This window comes from Eucyclogobius newberryi, unplaced genomic scaffold, assembly GCF_026437365.1.
Source record: "Eucyclogobius newberryi isolate DKJ021-1_F unplaced genomic scaffold, fEucNew1.0.hap1 SCAF_9, whole genome shotgun sequence".
NCBI classification, from domain to species: Eukaryota; Metazoa; Chordata; class Actinopteri; order Gobiiformes; family Gobiidae; genus Eucyclogobius; species Eucyclogobius newberryi.
This window is the reverse complement of record NW_027316532.1, coordinates 19,677,576-19,696,258: the sequence shown is the minus strand read 5'-3', so window position 1 is coordinate 19,696,258 and position 18,683 is coordinate 19,677,576.

The following is an 18,683-nucleotide window of genomic DNA, read 5'->3' as shown; positions in this document are numbered from 1 at the left end:
TTTTTTTAAAAACGTGTTCAGAGGTGACACACACAGGATTCAGTAACCATTTTGGCACAAATGAAAAACGGTTTCCCGCTCTTTTATCGGGATCGTGTTTGGGCCGTCAGCTTGGTGCAACACGGGAGGGCTTTGTCGTTGTGATGAAAACAGCTTCGCAATTTTCATTTTTTTTCTTTTAAGGATGTTATTTTTTGGCCCGTAGAAAGACGGCAGAGCGTGAAACGGGGCAAACTTCAACCCGGAAGTCAGCCGACTTTATCGAGCAGTTTTAGATCAATATTGAAATGTCAACATTCAGAGCTTCAGGTGCATAGATGGATAGAGCAAATACATGCACAATATGTCAATGGATCAAATGCCAAGGACAAATACAAATGATAAGATATGTGTAACAGATAGACAGTATTTTAACAATAATCTGCCAGACTTGATTCTAATTCACTGGTAAATCTGTCTTTTAAACGTCAACATACAACACAATTACTGCTATACCAGTTGTGTATTGAGTGTACTGTATTTATTATTTTGTGTTGCTTTTATTTTTATCTTCTGTCAGTTCCACAAACAGAAACACAAAAGCTTTTCCTCATCGTTTGAACTCGGGTCGTTTCAAAAAGATGAATACCCCGTAAATTATAAATATTTTCCCTTTCAATGAAATATTTCTGAATATTTTCCTGTAGTTTTTTTCCTTATACATGATGTCCCTGTGTTGAGTCATAAACAGACACGAGTTCAAGTTGAGTTTATTTTCCATTTGCAGTTAAAAAGATGCACAAAAAGACATCGACAACATCGACAACGACAACAACAACAACAACCACACAAACAAACCATGGACAGAAGTTACAAAACACTAAACGTACCGTGGAAAATGTGAAAGTAAGCAAGCGAAAAAGGTTAAGTTAATATCAATCGACTTTTATTTATAGAGCCCTTTACATCACTCAAAATGAACAAAGATCTTCACAATAAAATCAAGTCAATACAAAACATAAAAATAAGTAAAAAACAAACTGTACAAAATAAAGTGTCATTACATTACAGAGTGTTCAAAGCCAGTCTGAATAAATGTGTTTTAAGCCTGGATTTAAAAAGGATCAAGTCTGTGATGGTACGCATGTCGGGGGGCGTATGTCGGGGGGCGTATGTCGGGGGCGCATGTCGGGGGGCGCATGTCGGGGGGCGTATGTCGGGGGCGCATGTCGGGGGGCGCATGTCGGGGGGCGCATGTCGGGGGCGCATGTCGGGGGCGCATGTCGGGGGGCGCATGTCGGGGGGCGTATGTCGGGGGCGCATGTCGGGGGCGCATGTCGGGGGGCACATGTCGGGGGCACATGTCGGGGGCGCATGTCGGGGGGCGCATGTCGGGGGGCGCATGTCGGGGGCGCATGTCGGGGGCGCATGTCGGGGAGCGCATGTCGGGGGGCGTATGTCGTGGGGCGCATGTCGGGGACGCATGTCGGGGGGCGCATGTCGGGGGGCGTATGTCGTGGGGCGCATGTCAGGGGGCGTATGTCGGGGGCGCATGTCGGGGGGCGCATGTCGGGGGGCGTATGTCGGGGGGCGCATGTCGGGGGCGCATGTCGGGGGCGCATGTCGGGGGGCGCATGTCGGGGGGCGCATGTCGGGGGCGCATGTCGGGGGCGCATGTCGGGGGCGCATGTCGGGGGGCGCATGTCGTGTGGCGCATGTCGGGGGCACATGTCGGGGGCACATGTCGGGGGGCGCATGTCGGGGGGCGTATGTCGTGGGGCGCATGTCGGGGGGCGTATGTCGGGGGGCGTATGTCGGGGGGCGCATGTCGGGGGGCGTATGTCGGGGGGCGCATGTCGGGGGCGCATGTCGGGGGGCGTATGTCGGGGGGCGCATGTCGGGGGGCGCATGTCGGGGGGCGCATGTCGGGGGGCGCATGTCGGGGGGCGTATGTCGGGGGCGCATGTCGGGGGCACATGTCGGGGGGCGCATGTCGGGGGCACATGTCGGGGGCGCATGTCGGGGGGCGCATGTCGGGGGGCGCATGTCGGGGGCACATGTCGGGGGCGCATGTCGGGGAGCGCATGTCGGGGGGCGTATGTCGTGGGGCGCATGTCGGGGACGCATGTCGGGGGGCGCATGTCGGGGGGCGTATGTCGTGGGGCGCATGTCAGGGGGCGTATGTCGGGGGCGCATGTCGGGGGGCGCATGTCGGGGGGCGTATGTCGGGGGGCGCATGTCGGGGGCGCATGTCGGGGGCGCATGTCGGGGGGCGCATGTCGGGGGGCGCATGTCGGGGGGCGCATGTCGGGGGCGCATGTCGGGGGCGCATGTCGGGGGGCGTATGTCGTGGGGCGCATGTCGGGGGCACATGTCGGGGACGCATGTCGGGGGGCGCATGTCGGGGGGCGTATGTCGTGGGGCGCATGTCGGGGGGCGCATGTCGGGGGGCGCATGTCGGGGGGCGCATGTCGGGGGCGCATGTCGGGGGGCGTATGTCGGGGGGCGCATGTCGGGGGCGCATGTCGGGGGCGCATGTCGGGGGGCGTATGTCGGGGGGCGTGTGTCGGGGGGGCGCGTGTCGGGGGGCGCGTGTCGGGGGGCGCGTGTCGGGGGGCGCATGTCGGGGGGCGCATGTCGGGGGGCGCATGTCGGGGGCGCATGTCGGGGGGCGTATGTCGGGGGGCGCATCGCATGTCGGGGGTGCATGTCGGGGGGCGCATTGCATGTCGGGGGTGTATGTCGGGGGGCGCATCGCATGTCGGGGGTGAATGTCGGGGGGCAATATGATTTTAAGAATAATAAAATCAATTAAAGTGCTGGATCCGAATCGTTAAAGTGCATCGCTCGAGGTCGTGACGGTTTGTGGGACGCCGCGCCTTAAACAACGGTTCAGTGTTTTAGTTCCAGGGCGCTTAGTTCCTCCTTCAGACAGAAGGAGGAAGGAGACAGTGACTTGCCAGAACCCCGTCAAAGAAACTGAAGAAGCCGCTTGGATGAGTCGCCAAATGTTGCGAAATTTTCTCATGACATTTTCTTGACGATTCCCTGTGATTTCCCGAACATGTTTCACGCCTCGTCTCACTTCCTGATTGGCGCTTTGAGAGAACCAATGAATGAATGAGCAGTTTGGAGTAAAATCACAGTAAAAACAACTTGATTTCTCCCTGATTTTGCTTTGATTTTAGACTCCCGGCTTCGACTCTCCCCCCGGGCCGTGGCATTATTCCGGCGCCGGACAGAATGTCAACGCTGCGTCGCCGAGGCCGAACGCTCGCTTTCGTCTCACCGCTAAATGAAGCTGAAACACGGCGCTCTCTCCTCCGCGCACAGCTGATTGAATTAACATACATTTCCGTCCCAGATTGTTGTGGCAAAGTCTGCGGCGAGAGTCGTCGTTTCCGGGGACGGGGCGCCGCGCGACGTTATTGATGGCGTCGCTAATGTGCGTCTGTCGGAGCGGCGGAGGTGAACGGGGGGGGGTAAGCGCCACTGTCATGCTTCTCACCGCCGCCCAACTGCTTTTGTTGTGACTCGGGAAAACCTCTGACGTGGCAACATGATGGAGATTTCAGCTTTTATTGCAAATGAGTAAAACAAAAAATGCTAACGAGTTGCATAGTCGTGTGCAACGGTTAGCATTTCAAGACTACAGTGACCTATAGACCGATAAACACTGGTATTTGATCAAGAGAGTATGGAAATATTAAGCAATTGAAGATAAATGAGTTGTGTGTGATAAAAGTTACACAAACAGATGTTAAAATGTGCCGACGCTGCCCCCTGTGGTCGCCATGCGCTCTTACAGGTCGCTTACCAGTTCCTCGCAAACACACATACCACTTTTGTAGGAGAAAACGATACAACGCGTCTTCTTTTTATTTGGGGCTAAAGAGAAGTCACTCAAAAATACACCTTCTGTCATCTTAATCTATTTACGACTGAAGATTTGGATCAGAAGAATTGATATAATTTGATCCGTATTGCAATTCAAAATGTCCGAAACATAAAACGATCCATGCGTGTTGGATTATAACGCAAATGGATCTGTGTGTGGAGTTTGCGTGTTCTCCCTGTGTCTGCGTAGGTTTCCTCTACCGCTAGAAACATGTACAATAAACTCCCCTTTGAGGACAGGATAATAGATTCTTCATCTTTGGGGAGCGATCGAAGGTCATTAAATAGATAAATAAATATATATGTGGCCAAAAAAAGGCAAAATGTCTTCCTTAAATGCAAAAAAGACAGTTAATTTGTTGAATATTTTTGTCAAGAAGGAGATAATTGTCATTGTCTGTGTTAAATGTCGACTCCACCTTCAGTGAACTGTTAAAGTGACGTATGACAGGTCTTTACGATTTCTAATTTTGACTTTATTTGGTGTATTTGTACCTGTTGTACATATAAATGATAGTTTTACCCAAATCGAGCAGGTATTTGTGGAGAAACGTTGAAAAATCTGTGGAAAATGACAGGAAGTGACATCACACTCATGCCAGTCAAAGTTTATGCAGACAACTTTTTTGACTCTCTAAACTTTAATTCAACAAAATGAAGTCGCTCTCATATATATTTATTCGTCATATATAAAAATGGTGACATAAGATGAGTTTTTTCTCAGTGTTTGCTGGTTAATTTCCTACTGTGATGTCATCAATTACAAACAGGAAGTGATATTATAAACCTAAAAAATGTGCCATTCTGTGCTTAACAAAAGTTTAAATACATAAAACTTAACTGCATTTTAGTTCAATGAGTTGTCCACCTTGTTATAGACACTTTCAGGGGGGATTTGGACTGTAGTTTTCACAGTATAAGTCTACTTGTTATATACTTCTTAAATAAGTGGGAAGACAGTGGCACTGAAGCAGAGTCAGGACAATATCCAATCATGAATAAAGTCTTCATATCGTTTGCTTTGAATATACAAATAACCAACATAATGTGCCCAAAGTCTAAATGCTAAACTATAAGTGAAATGTAAAAAGTAAAAAGTAGCCGCAGCCTCATCGGAAAGTATAAATGCATGGGCAAAAATGTCATCAAAGTTTTCAGCGAGGGAGTCCAGGAGAGGACAAGTGCTTTGAAGTGGACCCGGCGTTCATCCTCTTTGTTCATCCCGGCCACACGCTTCACAATGAGAAGTTTGATTATATAAACAGGGAAAAAGTACACGAGTCCCTGGAGCGATGCAGATTTCTCCATCTCTGAACCAATCGCTCAGTTTCGTGGAAGCAAGAAGTGTGAGAAATGAGAGCGAGACGGCGATTCACGAGGACAGAAGGAGGCTGAGGGACGCTGGAGGTGTCTGGGGAGGGGGAAAACGATGTCTTTCATTAGATGTTTGATCAATATCACAATAACGTGTTTTGTACGGCTTTTGGTCTAGTCCTCGTTTGGAATTTGTGAAAGTGTAGTCCGGGTTTAGGTTGTACTCAGAAGGTCAGATACTTTCATAGATGGTTCTTAGTGTGAAAAAAATATGGAATAGAATATATTTATTGTATACGAGTAAGAAATTCAATAAAGATGCCATAAAAAGCATCAAAGTCGCTCTTGAAAAGACACAGAAACAGTTTAACCTTCAGCCAAAAAAAGTTCTGCATTAGCATGTTTGTTTCACTTGTGTAATTCCCTCTGCTGCCTGTAGATGGAGTCAAATGTCAATTCCTGGCATGCGAAACGTCTGCGTGATATGAAGTAGTTTAGTTGTTTTGAACACTCTTTCAGTGCTAAAACATGCCAGTAAAGTTACTCATGAGCAGGTTTAGGCCAACAATAACTCCAATATTGCATAATATTTGTCCGTTAAAACCTTTTCCCGGTCGACACAATCTAATTTTCTTAGATTTTCTTGTGAGAAATGAGAGTGAGACGTCGATTCCCGAGGACAGAAGGAGGTTAAGGGACGCTGGACGTGTCTGGGAAGGGGGAAAACGATGTCTTTCATTAGATGTTTGATCAATATCACAATAACGTGTTTTGTGCTTTTGGTCTAGTCCTTGTTTGGAATTGGTGAGAGTGTAGTCCCTAGAATAGAATATATTTGTCGAATACCGAGTAAGAAATTCAATAAAAATGTCATAAAAAGCATCAAAGTTGCTCTTGAAAAGCACATAACGGAGCGCAACCTTCAGCCAAAAAAAGTTCACATTTTCTTCATATTTCTTGGCTTTATTGGAGATTGAAGCGTGAAACGGTGCGTTAGCGTTAGCCGCGCGGCTTTAAGACATGTGTGCGGGCCCCGTCGCAGCTAACGCTCACCGCCGTCATAATTGAATTTTACACACTGCTCGGTCGCGGCTCGTGTCGTGTCAAGTGTTTCGCTGTAAATTGTTCTCACCTGAGCGCGGAGAGCTTGATTAATGTTACTTTTCTCCCCAGCGCAGATAAAGCGCAGGTGGCTAGCGGAGCGGACGCTAATGACTGCCAGGCACATGTTAGATTAGTCATGTGACGCCGGCGGGGACAAGCGCGCGCTGGCGGATTATAAACGAGCCGGCGTTTAGCTGTTGTCAGTTTGTGTCTGGTGAAATGACTGTGAAGAATGAAGACGTAACATCCACGTGAAAGCCCGAGCCAGACGTTAGCGACGGTAATTATGTCGAGAATTATGTACCTGACTGCGCTTAACTTTAAATGAGGAATAATATTTATCTCTTTGGCAAGTTATAGATTAAAGGTGCATTTTTTTGTACAGTTTAGAGCTGGGAAATATATCGAAATTAAGTTACCATATTTTCCGGACTATAAGTGGCACCTTTTTTTATAGTTTTGGCCGGGGTGCGACTTATACTTATATTTATACTATATACTTATACTCCGGAGCGACTTATATGTGATATTATTTGTTATTTTCACACTTGCAACCGCATTTCATACTCCAGTGTGACTTATATATGTTTTTTTCTTCTCTATTATTAATTTTTTGGCGACTTATACTCCAGAAAATACATAATATCAATGATGTTTTGAAATTATGCCACATTTGAGTACATTGTCTATAGACCTACCAAAAGAGCTGAATAAAACTGAAAATACAAAACTGTGACATTGTAAAATTTCAATTAAGGGTATGATATTTCTGCATTTTTAATTTTTTTTAACAGATTTTATATTAGTCTGATAATTAAACCTGTTTTACCACAATTTTGTTGGATTGACAGCGCCTGATTATCATTATCCAGATTAATATATAAAATCAGAATATCCATAAGTGTTTTTCAGAATAATCCATAAGTGTTTCATCCACTCCTTGTAAGAATTAATGTTTTCAAAGTATTTCTAAAAAATAAACATACCTGTAACTGAATAAATGTACAACTGTTTAATGACATACAGTGTAAAATAAAAAAAAAACTCTTGGCAAAGCAATAACAACATAGACAAAGTGCATCTTTACACATATACAAAATAAACTTCTTTTTTTTATCTTTTTCATCAAAAACCCCTGGAGTCGTATTTATCGTGATTTGAGCGTGTTTCATTTATCCAGTTTACAAGGTCTTTTCCCTCTGAGCTCTACAAAACACTGAAATATCCCAGTTTTATAACATCACGGGTAGAGATTTCGAGGTCTAAGGCCATAAATCAGTCGGTTGGTTATGAGTCGTTATGAGCATTTCAAGCTCAAATCACTGTCGGGGTAAGATAGCTTTTGTTTATGTCACTGTGATAATTCCCCCCGCTGCCAGTAGATGGAGCGCTAACGTCTGCGGAACGCCTGACTGAGAGAAAATCACAAGTGTTTTTTTTAAATACACACGATATTTTAAGCTCTAAAACACACCAAAGCAAAATGACTCAAGAGCATGTTTAAAGGCCAATAACTATACGAATAATGCATAAAGTACAACAGTAAAGCTCCACTCACCATTACACATTGTATTACAGTATTTTGCTCTCTCCCTATAAGATAAGAGAACCTTTGTCCGTCCCACAATGGGGCAATTTCAGCATATAATAAAATGTATTCCCATCCTTATTCGACATATAATAATACGTTTAAAGAAAAAGGTGATTCATGGAGCAGAATCAGCACCATTTCTTTTGCGCACGTTCAAAGATATAGCGTGCGTTCTCCATCCCTATCATCCGCACCACCTTGCGAGATAAGATCTCCGCCATCGCAGCGTTTCTCCGGCGTCTCTCCTTCCACGAACCCGCCAGCGTCAAACTCCACCCTGCTCCCCCGAAATCTTCATCTCCTCTCGCGCTACAAATGAACTACACGGCCCGCACCGCTGTTCCCGCCCGGCCCCGCCCCGCCCTCGGACTGTCCGATAAACGCCGGCGCATACATCACTGCCCGCGTGCCGCACTGATTACATCTTCACCGGGATTATGCGCCGGGGCCCCTCCATAAATAACCACCTCCGCGCCTCCAGATGCTTCATGTTTATTGACTTTTCTTTTTTTGGAGTCGGCGGGGTCGCGAGATACATTTTCCACAAACGTCGGGACGCGGCGGCGGAGAGGTCAAGCCGTCCGTGTTCGTTGTTTGTTTGTTGTGTGGGGGGATATGAATTATTGAAGCGGTACTTGCAACTGTTCATCACGCGGGCGAGGATAACCCTGAGACGGCGCCCGTGTCACAGCGTGTTGCGCGGTGGGACAGGGCGTGAGGGATGGTGTGAAGAGGTGTTCAGATTTATGGCAGGGGAACATGACGTTATGCCAGGTTTATGCATTAGATGGACAGTAGTGAAACATTTATGTATTTATTTATTCACCGGCACAAACAGGTGACCGACGGTATCCACATATAAAGGATCATTTGCGGCTCTTGTCTCTGCATTTAAAATATATTGAAAATTGAATAAAAATATAGATAAACAATCATTAAATCAGATATTAAAGGACAAACATGATGCATTATTTGTATTGTTATTGAACTTCTAACGTGCGCTTTACTTTTGCATATCATCTTTTAGATTAGATAAAACAACTTTATGTCACTCTTTCTTTTCCCGCACAACAATCTGAACTACTGGCTGCAGAGGGAATTACACACGAAAAAGACGCAAATGCTAGCTTTCCTCCAATGTGCTAATGTAGCGACGCAGTTGTGATAGCGTGACTGAAGTATCTTTTATTAGAGCAGAACTAAGTAACATTCTCATCTTATTGAACGTCTGTGTAAGTCCCTGTGATGGTTAAATATGTGTTTAAAGGGCATTTGAAGTGTCCGTCGTCGCCCCCTGCTGTCTCTGTACGGAAACTCAGACAACTCTCCTGAGAAACCCTGGCTCTTTTGTATATTTGGCAATGTGAAATGTTTTTTGTCTGTGATTACACTATCTTTTTACCATAAATAAAGACAAACAAATGTGTAGACTTACTTAAAATCAGTAAGTAAGTCTACTGCTTTCTGCTTTAAGTCGTTTTAGATCGATATTGGGATTTAAAACGTCAAAAACATAAAATAATTAAAGCTCATAACTATATTTGATAAAAGTACACTCTGTCCTCTGTAACACGTCTAAAAGAGTGGAGTAATTGCACGCTTTCATCCGTGCTCAGCGTCCGAATGAACATTTCAAGTCCTGCATTTATTTAAAACTCGTCTGATTACGGCCGTGTGCTGATAATCAGGCTTAATTAAGCTTTGATGAATCGATCGTCAGAATGTTTTAATGGGAAAGACCAATGTGACGGTTAGACATATTTTTCCTGGTTCAGATTGCCTCGAGAAGGTTCAAAAACGTAATGTTGCGGAGCAGTTGTTGAGGTGAGTGGAAAGTTCTTGGCACTCGGGAGTAAAGTAACATGAAAACACATTTTTACATCACTTGTGACAGTTGAGAAAAACATTGTGTCTCCTGCTGCTGTTAAGACCCTTTTTTACACAAACTATCTCTACTTTCAACACAACGACTTCTCCCGAGTCCTCCAGCGACTGAGGGTCCTTTTCTGTGCCGTGGAGACAGTATTGTTCGTTTATTGTTTACTCCTTTCATGTGTCGCTTTTTAAAATGTTAAAAAATTCCATTGTACAAAATGTTTAAAGACTAAACACTGAATGAACCTGTTTTATGTCTGTACTGGTGTTTATCGTCTCCTGTCATGGATTTATTTACTTGCATTTTTGTGTGTTTTTTGTCATCTAAAACCGTCTAAAGCTGCGTGTTCGCAGCTTTCAATGGTTCAATGGTTAATACATTTCAAGATATGTTTAAACTTTTCTATTGTGCGTTTATTCGATCCCGGGTGTTTTTGTTTAACACGCATACGACAGGTTTTAATTCAGACTTCACCCGGTGGGATAATACCTGTAGTGAATATAAATAGTATGTTCATAACAATATTGCTGCCATCAAATAATAAAGCTTTCAAGGCAGAAAAAAAAAAAAAAAAAAAAAAATATTGAAGAACCAGAACCAGGAGAATGAGAATTTCATTATTTTCATTCAACATTTGGCACAATTTATGTGCAAGAAACAATTTTTTAACCCTACAATTTAAACATGAATTAAAATAAATAAATGTGTTTCCGTATGTTTTTATGAATGAATTTCCCAGTGTGATGTCATAATTTACTATTGGGATGTAAAATCATAACACAGAACATCAACAAACTGGATTAATCTTAAATTTAATTCTCTTGACTACGTTTTAGTAAAATGAGTCGTCCGACCAGAGGCACTTTAATGTCATACTGTGGAACGTTCCAGGCAAACAGGCAAAGCATTAAAGCGCCCCCTACAGGTCGGACGACTCATTGAACTAAAATGCAGTTAGGAAAATATATTTTGAAGTTAGCTAAAAAATTACAAAAAATGTTGTCCCACAAAGGCCCATTTTTTAGGTTTATAATTTCACTTCCTGTTTGTAATTGATGACATCACACTATGAAATTACCCAGCAAACACTGGGAAAAAACTCAAAATAAATATAAATATGTATATTAAAAGTTTAGAGAGTCAAAAAAAAAATCATTTGTGTAATTTCTGAATAAACTTTGACTGGAACGAGTGTCACTTGTGTGATGTCACTTCCTGTCATGTCCAACAGGTATAAATACACCAAAATAAAGTCAAAAGTAGAACAGTGTAAACACCCACAACGCCCTCGGAAAAGTTACATAGTGAATCTTTAAGCTTCTACCTGCTGGTCCTTTTTATTATCTCTTAAATTAGTTTTCTAAACTGTTGTATTTTTAAGATCGGTTTACATTAAATCGTCAATTATTCCTCTTCTCCGACAATAAGGCCTCAAACACATCGTGCGGTTCAAAAGTCACGCTTGAAACCACTTCTGCCCTTCCTCGCCACAATTACCAGGTTTTATCCGACGATTACCGACTTTCTAAATCTCCTAATCCGCTCTGTTTTTGTCGTTGTTGTTGTTGTTTATTCACCGCTTTCGCCGCCGTCCATTCCCCCAACAAAAGCCAGCTAACCACCGCCGTGTTCTCCCTCCAGATTGATTTGGATTGTGTCGTTTTCTCTCCCGTTTACGAAACAATTACGATCCCGGGGCCCCCCTTCTCTTTCGCTCGAAGGCGCCGGCGGACGTGTGGTTTTTTCGGAGTGGGATGGCGCTGGCTGCGGCTCTGGGGCCCGTGTCCGCTCGAGCGCGCAGGCAGAATGGAGCTGCTTGTTACCTCCGCCTCCTTCACGGTGTCTGGGAATTGTTTGCGGCGGCTCGTCTCTGGGGTTGTAACCCAAAAAAAAAAGAATCGTCTCACAGCTCCCGCGGGGCGTAATACCCCGACACTCCTCTCTGAAGTTTCGCTCAGCACTTTTAGAGACTTTAAAGTGGACACGCTGAACAGTGACCTACATGATCCGGGTCACCGTGGGTTTTATTCCAAAGTGTAGCAGGGTGTTTTTTTTCTTGTTTTTATTGTGATGTTTCGGGAGAAAGTGGACTCAAAGTGCAGGGGATGAAGACAGGCACGAAACTGGCTCAGAGTTCTCTTTTCTCTTCTTTGGAGTTGTACTTTTTTGACAGCTGATGACGGACTAAACGTAGCAACGGTCCAAAAGCAGTTGTGGGATGCGCCAACAGAAGCGGGTCAATGAGAAAAGGATTTAATGATGTGTTTGGAGTTAGAGGAGACACGTGAAAGCTTTTGACGATGTTCTAATGGTTCCGCCGCGTCAATTAACCCGCTCAAAGTTGTATTTATTCATGCGCGTTTGAGTAATTGTTATTGTCCCGTATTTGTGGCGCCGTCGTTCTGAAAGTTTTCACCTAGCGCTACGACACTAGGGTCGTGAGACATTTAAGTGATGCATTGTTCGATATTGTCTACGTCTACCAACATTTTGATGAGGAATACCCTATTTTCCGGATTATAAATCGCACCAGCCAGAAAATGCATAAGATGAAAAAACACATGTATAAGTCGCACTGGAGTATAAGTTATTCAAATAACTATAGCATAAAGAACAAGCTAACAAGAGATTTGGAAACTTTTAGAAATGGTTTAATTCCACGCGTCATGAAAGCCATTGAATTCTTCTTCCTTTGTGTCACTTCTAAACAACTCCACAAACTCCAGAGGAAGTGCAGATTCTTCTTCTGCATTGCTTGGAGCCTAGAGTGCCCTCTTGTGGTTGTCAGTGTGAAAATAACAAATAATATCACATATAAGTCGCTCTGGAGTATAAGTCGCACCCCTGCCAAAACTATGAAAAAATGTGCACCTTATAGTTCAGAAAATACGGTAAATGGAAACAGCCCGAGATTTGTACGAAGTAAGGGTTTATTTACAATCAGAAGGATACATCGTAATAGTACTTCTGTCTTAGGGAGTATCATCTCTGATTACAAACACTGAACCGACAGAACGTCCCCTTGATAGTACTATTTCTCTATCGGCGACAAATTATTTTAATAGATTATAAAGGATTTATCCAATTCAATTTCTATTCTATTCATTTTTGTAAAGCCCAAAACCACAACAGTTTCCTCGCGAAGCGTCACACGATTTATTATTTTATCGACAATAATAGAGAAGCAGATCGACCAGCGTTCACAGGAATTAAGTAAGTAAATGTATAACTGTCCCAGAATCCCCTGCCCTCAGACCCTCAGTGAGAACCGGGACTGAACCGGGATGGAACCAGGACTGAACCGGGACAGAACCAGGACTGAACCGGGACAGAACCAGGACTGAACCGGGACAGAACCAGGACTAAACCAACACCATTACAGTTATTCTCAACACGCTCCGGCCAAAAGGAGGAGAGACGTGTGGATGAAATTCACTGGCGTAATCCACGTTCCACCTGAAGCTCGTACCACGCTGTGAAAACGACTCGATTATACACTCTTTATTGCTTCAATCCTAACGTCCAGGAAGTGTTGAAATGTATATAATCATTCCAGAAATGAATATGGTCCATTTCTCTGGACGGAGGTAAGTCCAAGTCATGTAAAAATACCTGTGGCTGTATTGTTAATCCATCACTTCCTCCAGCCCACTCTGCTGTCTCTGCCTCTCTGTCCCGCTGCCTTCGCTCTGCTCTGCCCCCTCAAGGCCCCCCCACAGGCTGGTTCTGATGTGATAATGACCCTGCTCTGCGGCCTGGCACTTATCAAAGGCCAAGTGTCGAAAAGCTGCCCAGAGGGACGCCGCCGGACGGGAGCTAATTACCCCCGGAGCATGCGCGCGGAGGCGGCCGCTCCAACGCAGCCCTCCAAAAAGTCAACACTCATGATCGGGACGACAAATGCACCGCAAATGCCACGCTACAGGAAGCAGGTACTTAGTCTGAGGTGAGCCGTGAATATGTAACGACAGAAAAGCTGCTCCCGAGGCAGAAAGTTAGCATAGCATAGTATAGAAAATTAACCTAAAAGGGTTAAACGTTAAAGGGTCTGCCACCTGTTTGTCTCTTGGTAAAAAGGTTGCAGAAGAAATCACAACATCCTGTAGGTCAATTATATTTATTTTGCAATTTTTGAAATGTATGCATGATAAATATGTTCAATGTTACCAGGAAAACAACACTGTAACATCATTGAGAGCAGCAGGTGGTGGACCCCCAAACAGAAAGGTTAGTGCACTTTTAAAACACAGTAACTAGAGTCTCGCTGATAAAATTGAATTTGGCAAATAGTGAATGCTTTTTGAGTGTTATAACACCTTTGAGGAACAATTATGGACTTTAAAAACATAGAGTGCACCTGGAATACATCAATAGTTCTCACTCTGCAATTCAAGAATGTAGATTACTGAATGACCTTTATTTAACCAGGAGAGTTCTAGATTCGAACTCTCTTCTTGTACGTGCCTTAGTGGAGAGGAAGCCAATGTAAAACACAAGCAGAACGTGCAAACTCCACACAGAGAGGCGGCTCAGGAGTCAAACTCAGGACCGTCTTGCTGTGAGGCTGAAGCGCTAACCGCTGTGCCACCACGCCGCCCTCATGGAATGTAGTCAACCCTCCAAACCACAATCTGTTTCAGCGTTCTTTATCCCACTGTCATTTCATAAAGTAACTCTGCAAAGTATCAGGCGTACCATACTGAACATACTGCTGTAGTACTTAAACGCCGTTACTACAGGCACCGCCCTTTTGGCTCCTGCAATCCAAATATTGCCTCAAGGATCACATGTTTTACGGATATTCCCATTTACTGGCACCAAGACGGAACAACAGTGAAATTCTTCATTCACTTTCCTTCAGAGGAATTTTCATCCAACCAGTTTAAAGCGCCCCCTACAGGTCAGACAATTCATTGAACTGTTGTTGAATTAAAGTTTAGAGTCATAAAGGTTCTTAGTGTAAATTATGCATAAACTTTGACTGGAATGAGTGAGCCTGGTGTGATGTCACTTCCTAAAAAGTAAAAGATACATACGCTCAGCACAGACGTGTGAGGAGGTAGATAGCGCGCTGACGTCCAGGGATGGTCAACTATGGGAAAGAATCAATCTAAAATTGATGTGCCCGTCTCGGAGACGCATGTCACGCTGGCAACGTCAAATAAATATGAGAAAGAGTGTCTGGAGTGTCTGCAGTGTGCCTTCCTGTTATTTTGAACGGTTTTACAAGTTTTCTTCACAAATACCTACTCAATCGGTGTAAAACTATAATTTAGCTGTACAACAGGTATAAATACAAATTTTTCGCATTTTGACTTTATTTGAAAATGAAGTCAAAATGTGAAAATCGTAAAAACCTGTCGTAGGCACTTTTACGTCAAACCTTCTGATTATTAAAGAAAATAAGTTTATATTTAAGTGTACATTTGTCACTATAGCTTGACTTACCTACATGACAAAGCCACCTTACCACAATGTCATCGCCGCTGTTATTATTCTTTCATGAGCCGTGTCCGAGTGTTATGTTCCTGTACGCGGGACAAAGGCGGCTCGGACGGACCGTGCCTTATCTCCCCGTGTCAGAGATGCACACGCGCTTCACGCTCAAATGCGCGAGCTGATTGTTTAATTCGGACACACACAGTGCGCATAATTTAATCCCGTGCGTGAAGCGGGCCGGGCGCGGGGACGGCAGCAAGCTCGTCTCTTCGGTCTCGACCCCGCAGCTCTGACGGACGAAGATAACGGCTCATTTAGTCTTTCACGGACCCTTGCCAGAATGGAAGCCTCGCAGCCCACTCTCGGCGTAAACCATGGAAAGTGCTCGGCGAAAACAGGAGTCATCGTTTTCCAAATGTTTTATTTACTCGGTGAGAGGCTGCACCCGAGAATGCCTGTTGTGTCCGTCGTAAAAATGGTTGCGCGCAGTGGGAAATTACAGTCGACCATGAAGTAGTGCGGCAGTTCTGCAGAGAAGGATCAGTTTTGGCTGAGTTGGGGGCATTTCTCTGAACAGTGACAGAGAAATAAGGCGAAATAGAAACACGCTGTCTTGTCTCTTATTTTCAGCCTTGCACAGCCTCATAACAGCGTCGTGTTTCCCTTCCTGGTCCAGAACAAAGAAGAGTACAAGCGTAAAAAGGCAGGAAAACAAGTGCCACGTATAAACAAAGCCAGTTAAAACCGGTATAGGAATGTTCTGAAGGTTTACTGCACGCGTGGCTATGTTTACTGCACGTGTGGCGATGTTTACTGCACGTGTGGCGATGTTTACTGCACGTGTGTCGATGTTTACTGCACGTGTGGTGATGTTTACTGCACGTGTGGCTATGTTTACTGCACGCGTGGCTATGTTTACTGCACGTGTGGTAATGTTTACTGCACGTGTGGCTATGTTTACTGCACGTGTGGCGATGTTTACTGCACGTGTGGTAATGTTTACTGCACGTGTGTGGCGATGTTTACTGCACGTGTGGCAATGTTTACTGCACGATTGGCGATGTTTACTGCACGTGTGGCAATGTTTACTGCACGTGTGGCTATGTTTACTGCACGTGTGGCTATGTTTACTGCACGTGTGGTAATGTTTACTGCACGATTGGCGATGTTTACTGCTTGTGTGGCGATGTTTACTGCACGTGTGGTAATGTTTACTGCACGCGTGGCGATGTTTACTGCTTGTGTGGCGATGTTTACTGCACGTGTGGTAATGTTTACTGCACGCGTGGCGATGTTTACTGCTTGTGTGGCTATGTTTACTGCACGCGTGGCGATGTTTACTGCACGCGTGGCGATGTTTACTGCACGCGTGGCTATGTTTACTGCACGCGTGGCTATGTTTACTGCACGCGTGGCGATGTTTACTGCACGCGTGGCTATGTTTACTGCACGCGTGGCGATGTTTACTGCACGCGTGGCTATGTTTACTGCACGCGTGGCGATGTTTACTGCACGCGTGGCGATGTTTACTGCACGTGTGGTAATGTTTACTGCACGTGTGGTGATGTTTACTGCACGCGTGGCGATGTTTACTGCACGCGTGGCGGTGTTTACTGCACGCGTGGCTGTGTTTACTGCACGCGTGGCGATGTTTACTGCACGCGTGGCGATGTTTACTGCACGCGTGGCTATGTTTACTGCACGCGTGGCTATGTTTACTGCACGTGTGGTGGTAATGTTTACTGCACGTGTGGCTATGTTTACTGCACGCGTGGCGATGTTTACTGCACGTGTGGTAATGTTTACTGCACGTGTGGCAATGTTTACTGCACGCGTGGCTATGTTTACTGCACGCGTGGCTATGTTTACTGCACGCGTGTCGATGTTTACTGCACGCGTGGCTATGTTTACTGCACGCGTGGCGATGTTTACTGCACGCGTGGTAATGTTTACTGCACGTGTGGCAATGTTTACTGCACGCGTGGCTATGTTTACTGCACGCGTGGCTATGTTTACTGCACGCGTGGCGATGTTTACTGCACGCGTGGCTATGTTTACTGCACGCTTGGCAAAGTTTACTGCACGCGTGGCTATGTTTACTGCACGCGTGGCTATGTTTACTGCACGCGTGGCTATGTTTACTGCACGCGTGGCGATGTTTACTGCACGCGTGGCTATGTTTACTGCACGCGTGGCAATGTTTACTGCACGCGTGGCTATGTTTACTGCACGCGTGGCTATGTTTACTGCACGCGTGGCTATGTTTACTGTTCTTGTGGCGATGTTTACTGCACGCGTGGCTATGTTTACTGCACGCGTGGCTATGTTTACTGCACGCGTGGCGATGTTTACTGCACGCGTGGCGATGTTTACTGCACGCGTGGCTATGTTTACTGCACACGTGGCGATGTTTACTGTTCTTGTGGCGATGTTTACCCCTGATGCCATGAACCGGCCCCTGATGCTACAAACACGCTGGTTTTCGTTATGGCGAAGGGTCTTGTCTTTTGTCCAGGCCGATGTCAACTGGCCCGAGCGCAGGGGTCACCAGGCCAAACATGAAATACTCCGGGTGAAACGTTCTTATCAGGCCGTCACATTTTTCCATGAGAGGTGGATGTTCATGTTTTTGTATTGATACTGGCATAAAACAAATATAAATACTTAAGATTTCTCAAAAAAATTGCAGCTTTTGACACAATAATAATATCACATTTAAGTCGGTGTAATTCTTCAATCGTCCGGGAGAGTTCCATTGTAGAAAAAGATTCAGTTGTATTTTCTGGACTGCATTTTGACTCCCATCCAGGAATCATTCTTAATCTGCGAATCGAGTCCGAGAACCAAGTGGAAATCTTTATTAGTATTTGAGTAAACTCGATCTTACTCAAAACTGTCTTAATTTTGTTAATCAAGCATCGAATTAGAGCCACAAATCCTACAGTTTGATCCGTCAAAAGTACACGATAAGTACAGGTAAAGTTGTGTCGGTGCCGCTTTAAAGGCTGATCTTTATGTCTCTGTGATGAAGAAAGCATTTGGACTAAACTGAAGTGACGTGCTACACAATTCTCTGGATGTAAATGAGCCATGAAATAAAAGAAAATGAGAAGTCAAGTCAAAGTTGTCTTTAGTGAGCAAACTGATCAAAAAACTAAATAAAACAACTTGCTTAATATTACTTTCCAGTCACAATTTGTACAATAGTTGAACCTTCATCGAAACATGCCCAGGCCCATTCTAACACGCCAACGATGGGTCGCGTTTGTCTTTTAGATTGTGTTGTCAACATCTCTTCTGGACAACACTTGCACACAAAGAAGAAGAAGAAGAAACGTAAAGAAATTCAATGCAATCGAGTGTTTATTGTCCAGTTTAAGACCTCATCAGTGCTCAAATGTAAAACCGTGTGCACATCATGGCTCCAAATCCAAGAAAACCCGAAGCGTCGATAAAGAAATAGCAGTTTACAGGTTTCATGTC